The sequence below is a fragment of the Pithys albifrons genome, chromosome 9 (genome assembly GCF_047495875.1).
Source record: "Pithys albifrons albifrons isolate INPA30051 chromosome 9, PitAlb_v1, whole genome shotgun sequence".
NCBI lineage: Eukaryota > Metazoa > Chordata > Aves > Passeriformes > Thamnophilidae > Pithys > Pithys albifrons.
In genome coordinates this window covers 21911837-21925446 of record NC_092466.1, presented here as the reverse complement: position 1 = coordinate 21925446, position 13610 = coordinate 21911837, and the positions used below count along the sequence as shown (strand labels likewise).

Sequence of the window (13610 nt, the reverse complement as noted above, 5' to 3'; positions counted from 1 at the left end):
CAATTCAGACAACTATTGTCTTATTGTTTACACAGCTTAAGTTACATGCTAGTTTAGTCATTATTCGAAGTAACATTACAACAGTAATATAAATTCTGTCTTAAAAATAATTAATTTGAGTAAGACTTGCAGCTACTATAATCAGGGCAGTCATTTGTCTAAAATGATCAAATATTTAAGAGGAAGTAAGAAGCTGCTCCTGCTCTTTGTCTTCCTGTGATGTAGACTCAAGGGAATCACCTATGTCAAAGAATTGTTTACAGTGGGAATTAGAGGATTTTATAACATTTAATTACAGTGGATTCTCCCTCACATAGTAGAAGCTACAGAATGGAAAGTCAGTCACCTGCTTTTAAGCAGGATCATCATTGTTAAAGGTAAAAAGCACAAATTATTGAGCCCATCTTCTTGAAAAGACAGGCTACAGTTCCCTCATAGAGAATATAGCGGATATTAAGCTTATACTCCACTAGACAGCAGTCTAAAAGTCATTTAATATAGAGAGGCTGACCCATGAAAAACAGACTGGATAGAATTTTGTGGCATTCAGATCTTCCATTCAGAACAAAAAGTTCTTTCATTTTTAGTTATTTACAGTTTCAATTTTAGGAATAGTGTTTTACAGTTCCTAAGCTTTGAAATGTTTATCTTATGAAGACAACTTGTATGACAAAGAAACCAAGCCATGCTGAAAATGCATTAAAAACAATGTCCATATTTTCATGTAAAAGAAAGGTGCTTTACAAAATCTCAGCAATACTATCCATAAATATGGACTTGTATGTTTTTAAAACTTGCCTGAAGTTATAGCTGATGGCATAAATATTTGGCAGGTAGTAGCACAGTTATTGTGCTTCTGTTGGCTAGAAGATCTTCCATTTAACTGCAATGTGTTCCCTAATCAAACAGTTTGCATCTCATAATTCCCTCTCTCGTGCGATCAGCTTGCAATTAGTGATGATGATGGAATAATTCATACAAATAACATCTGGGAATTTTATGTTGTTATTCACAGATTATTTAGAGGAGATGGTTTGGTCATCAGATGGTCTCTCAGAAATCAAATCTGGAATCGTTTCAGGCTGTCAGGAGAATATGGGCTTTGTCTTTTTGACTTTTTTTTAATCATACAGTGAATACATAACATTTATTAATTTTTTTATGCAAGATGGCAGGCACCAGACAGACAAGAGCCTGAACATGATGTCTGCACATGGCCATCCCTCCAAGGGAAGTTGTGGCACAAGGCTTGAACATTCACTGCACTGAGGTTTTTTTCCCTAACTAGCTTCTCTGCAAATGTGTGTTCTCTTCCATAGATGACTGCCACAGATGTGATCAGCTGGAAAACATCCCACTTCCAAAAGACTGCCCCTTGGCACAACAAGCTGCTGTTCACACTGCTCTGGCAACTTACAAGGTGCACTGCTGCCCATCAGCAGCACATATATTAGAGTCTCTCGACTGAATATTAGCAAAGTTTGCAACCCATCCTGCTGGATCACAGCACATCAATAGAATCATGTGCAATCTCATCTATGGCCAAACTGCAGGTTACAAACTAGTTCAGACAAGTTGCCTATTCCGTCTTGGAGATGTGCCTGACCAGGGCCACAGATAACCCAGAATCTGAAGGCAGACACAGAAGCAAGATTGCACACATGTTGTGCAACCATACAACTTTTGTGAACTGATGAGTATGTGGGATTTGAAACAGTGTATGTGAAACTTTAATGAGTGCAAGTACTTGCTCAGATATATATCGCGTTAATTAACACACGCAGTAATGGGAAGAGAACTACATAAACCACCCTGAAGCAGTGCTCTTAAAATGCAACATAAAATTCAGTCAGCTTAGTAAACAAATTCTCAAATATTAACTCTTCCTTTGACTTTCAATTATACATTTTAGAAACATTATTTATTTCAACATTTTTAATGCATATTTTTCAACTATTTTTTAAGAAAACCTGCAGGCATCTTTGTTTTGATCATTTGATTAACAAAAATAGAAATGCAAAATGTTTTGTGCAAAGCATTTTAATTTTAAAAGTATCTTTTTTACTTAAAGAAAATTCCATCAGATGTACTTTCAGGGAGAACTCATAGAAGTAAATTTGCAGACAAGGACCACTACTCTTTAAAAAAACTAGAAATTGTTACAGGTAGAGCTCCAGCCAAACTGATAATGGACATTTGCCTTTCAAAAATCTACAGTGAACAAATAAATGCATAAGGTGAGACTAATTTATGCTTGTAAGTTCTTCATGTGTCAAAACAAAACAGTTATTCTTTTTGGTTATTGTAACAAGGCTTACTGGGACCAATTATCCTCTGGAAATCTGGAGAGGGACGGCACAACTGTACAACAGAAGGCTGACAAGGGTCTCAACTCTTCCCAGGCTCAGACACGAGCATCACTGTTTTACTCCAAGTCCCTGCATTTGTAGCTGGGGAAAAAAAAAAACACAGAGGAGAACACAAAGAGCAGTGAAAAAGGAGAGCCACTAAGCAGTGCTGCATTCGCGCTCCAAAACATCCCTCAGCCCAAAAGGGTAAACAAGGACTCTGCAAACTTCCTGTTCTTACTGGGAGGAGTTCCTGCTTTAAGCAACAATCTTATTATACATCGTTCACTGCAGGGAAAACAAAGTGGGCCCTGGAAGGAGGGACAAACAAATGAGAAACTTTCTGCTGGCCAGCCTAAGGACACCCTATGGGCCTCATGGCACAGGGCCTGCCCTGCTCACAGATGCTACACAAATTCAATTACACTGGAGAGTGCTTCAGTCAAACCCTGCAGTGCCCGGCTCAGATGTGTAATCACTTCCATATTCTATTATAAAAACAGCCATACTGTCATGGGCCTGAAGCAAGCATGGATGCAGGGCTTCATTACATCTACTATCTCTAAATGTTTCTCTTAATTATCTTTGGTTCCTAAGAGAGGCTTGAGGCCTTCCTCATTTGTGATCTCTTCCAGTGTGGTTGGCTTGATTCCCAAAGCAGAAGACTGAACTAGGATGGGGAGTCACAACAAGTAAACAAATATTCTTCCAAATACATACACTTTTATCTGTAATACTTCAGTGTTGTTAGAAATGCTATATTAACAGCAGCAGTATTGCAGGCACACATATATAGAAACAGTATGGTTTGAGTGTTCACTGCAACGACAGCTCCAGGGCAGCACAAAGGACAGTTCCAGTCCCCTGGCACACTCTGTGCACCTGGTACACCACTGGCAGAACACCTGAATTATCAGAAGCTGGTAATTCTGGCACACAGAGATACACCTTTTACATAGAGAACGTTAGGCATCAACTCATTCACTTCCCTTATGGAGAAATGGACTCAAGAACTGAACAAAAGAACTTCCTGCACACTTACTGAGGTCATGGCACTTCTCTGAGAATTGTTAAAAAAGCTGTACCTCTCAGATGTTGGGAAAACTGGAAATAGAAGGGCAGGAAAGAAAATGTATTAGCCCTCATGTCTTCATGTTTCAGTCTGGGTAATTAATATTTTTACCCAGGTCACACTGAGATACCAACTGCTTATGGAAATAGTGGTCCCCACAGGCATCCTGAGACTCTACATATACGATCCTGAGTTCACAGGAAAGGACCCATTGATTGCAGTGGGCTTGAAATGCGTTTCTTGGACATCACCAAGAACAGTCACACTAGTTGATATTAGCCTGCCCTGGTGACATACTGCAAATGCCCCGCTGATGCAGTTCAGGGAATGCCAGTTTAATACTGATCTTACATGTTACCTTGCATTCAGAAAACCAAAAAACAAATTTCTAACATTCAAATCTCCCCAGGCCCCGAGATGGTCTAATCCACAACTTAAGTATGCGTGGTGTTGAACACACGATGTTTTGGCTCTAACCTGTGAGAAAACCCAGCTCACATCAACTACAAGCAAAAACTTTGGCTAGACACGAACGTGTCAGATCGTTTACTCTGGCTCCAGCCGTATCTCGCAGCAATCACTGCCCACGCTGTGCACTTGTTAGCAGTTACAGCCGCTCTGCAAGGACACCGATTTATTATTTTCTGGCAAGGAAGGCGTTTCTGGAGCCCCTCAGCCCCCTCAGAGTCCCCTCAGTCGTCTCAGTCCCCTCGGGCCGCTCAGCTGCCTCAGCCCCCTCGGCCGCCTCACTCCCCCCGGTCCCCTCGGCCCGCTCAGTCCCCTCACTCCCCTCGGCCCCCTCAGTCCCCTCGGGCCGCTCAGCTGCCTCAGCCCTCTCAGTCCCTCAACCCTCTCGGTCCCCCCGGCCCCCTCGGCCCGTTCAGCCGCCGCGCCAGCGGAGGCGCCCGCGGTCACGGCCCGCGCCTCTCGCGGGAAGATGGCGGCTCTCGCGAGAGGCGGGCGGCGCGGCTGCCCGTAGCTATGGCAGCGGGGGATGAGCGCGCCCGGCGGGACGGCGCGCGGGGCAGGTACGGACCGACCCCGCTCCCGGGAACACGCGGCATTCTGCTCTCCCGCCCCGCTCCCTCGCCAGGAACCACAGCCAGACCCAGCCGTTCGCTGGCGGCTTGTTCCCTGCGCCCGGAGCCCCGTCGGTGGCGACCCTCGCCCCGTGCAGCGGCGCGGCCGGGCCGCCCCAGCGTCCTTGCGGGGCTCGGCCCGGCGGGATCCGTGCGGGGCTCGGCCCGCCCCGGGGTTCGTGCGGGGCTCGGCGGGGTCGGTGCGGGGCTCGGCGGGGTCGGTGCGGGGCTCGGTGGGGTCCGTGCGGGGCTCGGCCCGCCCTGTGTGCCCGACCCCGCGATCCAGGACCCTCTGCCCCGCGCACGCAGCTGTTCAGCTTCAGAGGGGGAAGGAGCAGCAGGTACGAGAGAAACAAGTGATACCAGAGGCTAAAACGGTCTTTTATCGGCAGGGATCTCTGAAAGGAATATCAGGGATGTTGCATTGTCTTGGTTAATAACTCGGGCGTGATCAGCTGTCGCCAAAAGTTAAACTTGCACAGGAGCTGTTGGTTAGAAGAAGCTGCTCAGTAGTTAATTCACTGTGTTATTCTAAGGTAGGCAAATCCATGTGCTTTTTTTTCTTTTCTCTCTTAAAAGAAAGCGGAAGCTATTTGCTTTTCCAGGATCTGATTTCACTTGAAACCTTTCATTCAGCAGGAGGATTATGAGTGTACATTCGTGAGGATTACAGCCATAAATAAAAAGCATGACAATATACACCTGTTTCTGAAAAGCTGAAGCCACACTGGCTTTCAGATCTTTCAGCTGCTTGGACTTGTGGGTGCTGTAGTGGCTGATGGTGTGTGTGTAAAAACAATTCAAAGAGCCTTTGAGACTTCAGAACAAATTCTGAGTGTTTCAATCGTGGAAAAAATACGTGTGTGAAAAGAGAGGGAAAGTAGCTGTGTATTTCTCATGCAATTTGAAAGAAAGCTGTATGTACCAAAACCAAAATTCCCTAATCTTGTGCTCATCTTCAGACTTGGAAAAAAAAAATCTATGACTGAAAGGTATTGTAGTTCAACATACAACATACATTGAATAGCAATCTTGGAAAACAACAGCAAGATGAATAGTCTCGTGTTTGTTTCCAGAGGGAGAGACAGTATTGCTGTGCTGAGAGCTGAACTGGGAAGGTAACACATAACTTGAATATGACAGCTTTTAAAAATAATTACAAAAATGTATTATGGGCTAAAAAATACTTGAATCAGCCCGCTGAAATCTGTTCTCATATAGGAATTGGTAGAATAATGACAATTTAATGAGACAGAATACTCTTGAAGTTCTATCACCTAATAAAGACTATATGTAATCGAGGATCCTGCATATCATGCAGACTGAATTAAATAGAAGCTTTATTTTTCTACTTGTTTGTTTCCTCCTCAAGTGGGTGATGTCACTTAGGAAGCCTTTTGCCACAATGTTCTTGAGGTGAGATGAGGAGTAAGCGTGTACTTGATGTGTCTGATGCAGACAAACTTACAGGTATTCCAGAGAATTTGAAAATTTTGGGGAGGTTTACGCTAGTAAAAGCATTAGCTGTAAAAGCATTTCAGTTCATTTCTTTCAGGCATTGCAGGTAAAAAGTATGTCAATTCTTCTCTCATTTCTGGGTTGTCTATTTTGAGACTGTAGACACAAATTTGTTAAAAAGGATAATGAGATTTAAATACAGTCTTGGAGATGTTATTAGGCATTAAGCCTTTTTAGGCGAGTTTTCGTGGAGAGTACATAAAAGTGTGTTTATTTCCCAGTTTGGGGAGCTTCAAAAAGTTTGTTACCTGGGGAGGCTCATAGTGTTAGAGTGTTCTATAAAGAAACTATCTAAAGAACTGTTGTGGCTATCCAGAATAACTTTTGGTGCAACTCTGCAAAATGCAGCAGATAATATAAAAGGAAACTGAGGTAAGAGGAAAGAATAATAAAAAGTTCCAGCTACTGGTTTTTTCTTTAAATCTGCTTAGCTAACTTCAGACAACATGCCAGCTCAGTCACTCAGCTAGCAGAATGTATATATAATCATTTAGTTGGGAAGTTACCCTCTTGTGCCTTTCCTAAAGTTACAGTAAGTGCTCTGTTTCTGAAGTTACTGCAAAAAGAAGGAAAAACTTCAGTATGTTTATCAATACCTTAGTAAAAACCAGGGAATCAAGGCAGAAGGCTCTGACTTAAGTTACTTTTTTGATACGTTCCAATATTTGTGTGTGGTATGTATTCTGTGGTAGTTTTAAGTGTTAGAAGTAACATTTCATGTTCATGGAGTGCAAAACTTTCAGTAGATTTTTGTTGCTTGGTGCCCCCAGTTTGTGAAGTAAAGGTGACCTTAAAGGTGCTGTGTTAAAACTTGGTATCTCTATTTAGTCCTGTAGCAGTTATTGCTTAGTAAAATGGAGAACTGTGCTACCTGCTGAGTGCTTAATGTAATTGATCCCAAACTATTAAGAGGCAAAGAATAGGGCTAGACAAGGTTTTGAGGTTTAAAACCATTTTTGTTCAAATTATGAAAGTATGTGGAAAGCTACATACTGTTGTGGCATGATCTGTACTTTTTGTGTCTAATAATTTTGAAGAAGTGCTGTAAAAATATGACTTTTCTAGTATCAGTCATAATAATTTGTAAATAAATCCATTTCTGAATTAAACCTATCTGCAGGAAATACGATTTTTGCTGCTACAAATGGAAATTTCGAAAACGGAAATTAAATTTGCCATTTCTTTTGTAAAGTACTGTGACCATTTTGCTCAAAACCTTCAGCCTTAAATGCACCTTTCAACAAGATATCCAAAGAGATTTTTATGCAGCACTGTGAAATTTTGGCTTTAAAACCTGCATATTGGTGTCTCTTCGTTCTTGTCTTCTTTGTTAATGTAACCCCTGAAAGCTTTGTAGGTACAGATGAAATTATGATTGAGTATCCGAGAGTCAGAAGGGACTTTATCACACTATGATGTGTTGTGCTACGAGTGGTGGGACTCTCACTGTCCCCTGACACTCTCCTGAGACCCTGGGCTGGAGATGATGCCTGAGGAGGAAGGGATGTCTTCTGCTTATTCAGCTTTTTGTTACGTAACTGGAGTGAAGTTGTTTTCAGAAATGCAAATTTTAGCATTGAATTTTGAGTTTGTTGGGACTTGGACTGAGCCTGACAAATCAACTTGCAAAGGCCAGAGTTGTCAGATGATAATAGCTTGTCTTCATTACCAACCAGTTTAAATCTAAACCAGTGACCTAAAGGTGAAAAGCTCAGCATTGCATTATGAATCCTCTGATCTATCCATATGTTTTCCTGTTTAAAGTCTCTGTAGTTCTGTTAAACATGCAGTAAATATTGAGCATTGTTTGCACTTGTAAACATTAACAGTGTCCATTCCAGTTGTCTGCTGTGCGTGTGAGGACACTGCAGTTAAATATAGCAACAATTTCTTACACTCTCTGGCTTTTCATGAGAAACCCTCATACAAATCCAACCATATGGCAAAACCCAGCATTATCATAAAACCATTAACAAAGAACCTTTTGCTACCATTAACAGGAAAATGAATGTGCAGCTCTAAGTAGCATATTGGGAGTTATTAATAACATCAGGCTGCTGCTAAGAAAATGAACTTAAATGAAATACCATTAGGAGCTGAGTCATCCCACCAACACTTCTGTATGTTGTATCCAGGTTTGCATTTATCTGTGAAAGCCTTTTCAGAATATATTATTATTATTACTTGTCTACTTTGTTCTTCATTGAGTATCTTTTAATGTTGTAAAAAAGCCTAATGTAAAATCATTTGCATGTGTCTTGGTTTGCATGTATTTTATTCATAAAATAGATTCTACAAAATATTTGACATGTTCATAGAGGAGCTCCTGATCTATTTTCCCATTCATTCTGAGGTAAGAGGTTCCTGGGCAACCTCCTGAACAGGATGAGGTCAACAAATGTAAATGCTTGGCCAAGTGATTCCAGGTTTGTAAGGCTATTAAAACAAGTTACTGTCTTCAAGCCATAGGTCCTGTGAGATACAGAAATGATAAAATTAACATTTGTATGCATTTGGATTGTCTTTTTATCTCCTTATCCATTCTCCTCCAATCCTTAATCTCATTCTGCTCTGTAACAACACACACTGCTGTGTCTGTACTGATTGATCTGATGCCAAATCTAATATAAAGAGGTGAATTTTCCTACTTTCCCCTCACTATGAGAATAAATTACATCTTTTTCCTCTAACTGGCCATCAATTTTCATGTAGTGTATAGGAATGTAAGTATTTTTATTTCAAAATGTTGGGAATTGGCAAACTGATTCTAAAGGTGTTGAAAGGATAGCAATTTTGGTCAGATGCTTCTGTGGGCAAGAGAAACAATTTGCTGCCTAGTTACTGGTAAAACAAGACATATGATCACAGACTATTCTGAGTTGGAAGGGACCCACAAGGATCATCAAGTCCAACTCTTAAGTCAGTGGCCCACACGGGGGATTGAACCCGTGACCTTGGCATTATTACAACCAAGTTTTAACCAACTGAGCTAATCCCATTTGTTTTATCCTCCTTTTCCAGTTAGAGCATCTCTCTTGGAGCTGTATTTTCCCTTTTTGCGTAACATTTCTGGTATATGGGATGTGATCTGTATCTGTTCTGCCGTTTTTTTCCCCTCACTCCTTTGATGGCACTGCAGTCATCTTCCAGAGGTTCTGTCATTGAAAACAAAATGTCTGAATTCTCTTAGGAAATTGGAGAAACCAAGTTTTTAAACCTTGTACGTAGAAATTGTGTTTCCTTCTTTTGAATATTTCTCCAAACCTGAAACTGTGCCATTTTATGTGCTTGTTTGTTTGTTTCTTTTTAATGCAGATAAGGCCTTAGTGAATCGTGATTGTCTGTAAAAGTGTGACAGGACATGAACCCTGGTGATCTTTTTAATTATTTTGCAATGGGCTCTGGCTTGTTACATTCTGCCATGATTTGTCTGGTGTGTGCATTTAATCAAGCATTTGAGTGTGAAGGCTGGAAGCCTGGCTTTTGGAATTACTTTCCCTTTTGTCTTCTACAGCTCTGAAAATTCACACAGTTAAACCTTAGATGCTTTCCCATCCTGTTTAAATTGAAACAGTGAATGTGGGTTTATTGTAGATAACTATTTTTAGAATGTAATCAAGCTTACTAAGAGGGTGTGAACACTGGAACAGAAGTGGGGGTTATGAGTATGCACACTGCAAATAAGCAGCAAGTAATTGCTGGTTCAAAGGCAGAAACAGGTAGGATGAACTGTAACAAACAAGGATCATGTATTAGTGTCTTGACTAGAATGCTCTTTTCATGGTACAGTTTGGCTCACCAAAATTTATGCAGAAGTGCACTCTGTGTATTGTGTGTGTGTGTGAACAGTTCACATATGAGAAACCTGCAGGGAATTGAGGGGAAATTACCTTTTTTCTTTTTTTTTCTTATTTGCATGAAACTTGTTTTGACATTTTACACTATTAGAACACCTGGCTTGTTTATTTCTAATACCTGGTAAATGTAAATCAGCATTTTTAGTAGATAATGTTCGATGCATATAATTCTTACGGTTTCACTTTTAAAAATGGCTTGTAATTTATTACATTTTGAGTTTTGAAAATGATGAATGGACTAAAAATATGTAACAGTGATTCAGACATGGGAGGCTGTTTGAAGAGGAGGAATCTTCTGTAAGTATTTCCATAAAAGATGAAAATAAATGTATTCTGGGAAGTAGTTAATGAGTAAAGTGTGTCACAAAGCAGAGGATAGCAAAAGACTTGCTAATGCTCTGGCTTGTATTCCCAGTAGAGTGAACTTATAAATGGATCAATAAACAACAGCTAATGCATCTCAGCACATCGGTACATGAGCTGTTACTGTGACGTGGAAACAGGTTAATGTCCTCACTAGGTCTGCTTGTTATTCAAGAAAATAGGTCATGGTGGGGGAAAGGCAGGGGAAAAAAGTGATGATTGTATACTCTGCCCGTTCTTATAACTCTTCCATTATGCTGCATCTGAGACATGCTAATAAATAGAGAGTAAAACTTCATAAACCTGTGATAGTAAACTGCATCACTCTCTGATAGCTGTAACGGACACAACAATCTATAAAGAACTTGTAATAGATGATATCAGGGGACTTTATATAAATACTTTTGAAGTGTGTTAAAAAAGGCATTGCTAGCAAAAATTTTATGATCCTTTGGTTATGGAGTCTTGACAGATTTTAAATACAGATTTGTTTATTTTTCTCAAAGCAAACCAGGAAAAAATGCTGTAGTGTGAGCTTGGCAGCATTGCTGGATGAACAGCAGTTTTTGTTGAGAGTGCTGTTTTTATGGTGCTCCTAATTTGTTTAAATTCTCAAAGACAACTTCCACAAATTTTTCTGGGATTTTTTTTTAAACTTCATTTTTGCTATTTCTCTTAAAATGCATTGCTTCAGGGGAGGATGGAGAAGGAGAGGCTGTGTGTTTCCTGTTATCAAAAGCTAGCTGGGTTTAAGACTGTGGTTTTGTTATGGAAATAACCATCTTTTGAGAAGAAAGTCCTCTTAAAGGCTCTTCCTTTCTGGGAGAGATAGGAAGATAGTTTAATTAATGTAGTAATCAGTGAGAGTGATTTTGAATCTGCTAAGGACTGGTGTAGGGCAACTCTGGGCTCCCCTTAAAAGGTTGTGGAAAAATTCTTTGTTGAAGAGGTTGATAAACCCTCAGTCCTTTGTATTGAAAGCCGATACTTTTCCCTTATGCAGAGGTGCCCTGGCTGAGGACGGCGTGAAGGCTGTGAAGGCTCGTCGTTCCTGGTTCTGTTGTTCATGGTGCTGTCCTTAACTCTTCCTCTCATAAGCAGTTTCCCTCCTCAGAAGAAATAGAAAAAGGAGCACATAGAAAAAGTGTGTTTGCAACAGTAGCTGATATGTAGGTCTTTCTATTTACTGTGGGGACGATGAATGTCCGTGCACTTCTGGAAATCATTCTTTGCCTTTTTCCAATCAGCTTTAACAAAGAATTTTATTATTGATCTTGTAAAAACATAATAATATTAATGGAGCACTACACAGATCAGTCCAGACAAAAGTAATCACTTGAATTCTGGCTTTTTGAGATGTGGACACTTGTAACTTTTTATATTAGTTGGAACTTCCTATGAAAGCTAATAGTCAAACAGGTGTGCCTGTCAGTGTTTTCCTCCTGTCTGGGCTTTACAAAATGAATGACACACCTGCAAAGACTAATTACTTAATGGTTCCTTCAAGTGTTCAGCACTATTTGCAGTGTATAATTATCCAGTTGACTTTTAGAGAGGGGAAAAATGATGTTCTTCTACCTCAAAGGCATTCACTTAAATGTCTCTTCTGAATTTGGGGGCAGAGTGAAGCATGTTTGTGTTTGCCTGTCATCTGCACGTTCCTTGGGAAATGCAGTGCCAAATCCAGTGCCTTCGTCTAAGCTTACTTGGACTTAATGTCACAACTTGTTTATCTTTTTGCCCTGTTGGCAGATTGAGATCTTTGAAATCATGGTTTTGAAAATTAATAGTTGGGCTAAGAAAACTGTATCACTGCCAAAAATCCATTTGATATTTTTATAAAGAAACCTGTGAGGGAGGACATCCTGGCATCTTCTTGTACTTTCAAGGCAAAATTGCTTTGGAGATTCTTTAGAAGGGTCATTAGGGAAATTTTTCCTCTGTTTTACTGGGATTTTTTACATGCATACTGATGCTGCCAAAATTATTTGGAATTTATACTTATTTATTGATAATGCAGGGTAGGATTTGTCTCTTTTTAATGATGTCTGTTGTGCTTCCACAACTTCTGTAGACAGAAGTTTCTCCAAGGAGATAATTTCTGTGACTTTGGTGGCTGTTGCTGTCTTAGGCAGCAACCCAAGACTGGAATTACAGGTATTTTTACAGCTGGAATCAGTCCTGTTTTCTTAGGCTGTTTAAATTTCAACCTTGTGAGCCTTTGACTCCCATTGAGTGGCATAACAGAAAAATATGTTTACTGGTACCTCCAGATTTCTGGATGCAGGCAGGATGCCAACACAGAAAGCTTTGTGTTGTGAATGACACACGTTTTATATCTCACTTGATTGCAAATTTACTTGTGTTTTAATTAGAAATATAGCACTTCCTTGTAGAAAATATAATCAGGTAGATTTGCTGGGCAAAGTATTAGAATGCATGTTCAAAACAGTGTAAATTAGCAAGATGGACTAATAAAAAGCAACAATATCTATTATGTAAGTAATTGGAAAATAAATTTATTTGCCTTGTGTACAATTTCTGCCTCTTTTATAAAGTCCAGTGACATCACTTACTTACTCAGCTCTTTCAGATCCTTTGCAGTAAGGGGAAGAAAAATGTAGAGGGAAATTCAGAAGAACTTGAGTCTGGTGTTCTGGTTTCAGGCATTTTTGAGCCTTAATACTGAGTTTGCTCATTAAATTTTTTGCAACCCATTTTTAAGTTGGAAAGCTGTTGATCTATCAAGGGGGAAGTAAATATAAGGGGGAGCAGGCAGGCTCAGTTTGTTGGTAGATACTTAAGAAAGGGATATGCACACTTTATTTTGCTGGAATAATGTCTTTAGCTTATCCATTCAAATATCAGCTGTTGGTGGGTTGATGCTGTGGGGAAGATGATGGCACATAAAATTTTAGAGAACTGAGCCACTACAGCGTTAGTTTCCACTGGGTGTCCAGCCATCCCTGTGAGGTTGTATGGAGCAGTTACCCAGAGTTGCATGTGTAGCAATCAGAGCCAGCTGCTTTATATGGCACCACTCCCTTGCTGCTTGTGATGGATGTCCAGAAACAAGGCCCCCTCTGGCAAGCAAGAGGCCGAGGATTTATAACTTGTCTTTGCCACATAAACAGACAGAATTCCTTTTACTGTTTGCAATTTCAAATTAATCTTGGTGAACTCAGTTCTGAGCTTGTTTTTCACCTCTTCTGTTTTTACCAGAATTCTGGTTTGAGTCTTTCAGTCCAAGGATTTCAACAAAATTAACTTTGGCATGGTATCATAAGTGGCCAGAATGAATGGGCACAGAGGCTTGGCTTGTCGGAAGATGTTAGTAAGAAATGGGAGTAAAATTTGGGTGTTCTGGCTGTTC

At 40.3% G+C, this 13610-nt stretch overlaps 1 protein-coding gene across 4 annotated transcripts in view; it reads left to right on the top strand.

The window, feature by feature from the left end:
• Window positions 1–4360: 4360 nt before the first annotated feature.
• Window positions 4361–13610, top strand: part of USP54 (ubiquitin specific peptidase 54) — a 92369-nt gene continuing 83119 nt past the window's right edge. For 2 of the 4 annotated variants that reach the window (XM_071564044.1, XM_071564036.1), the window contains exons 1-2: window positions 4405–4448; window positions 4892–5035. The gene's annotated coding sequence lies outside the window, so the exon portion shown is untranslated. Of the gene's footprint in view, window positions 4449–4891; window positions 5036–13610 lie in introns of all 4 variants that reach the window. The other 2 variants (XM_071564042.1, XM_071564039.1) reach the window with 2 other exon arrangements.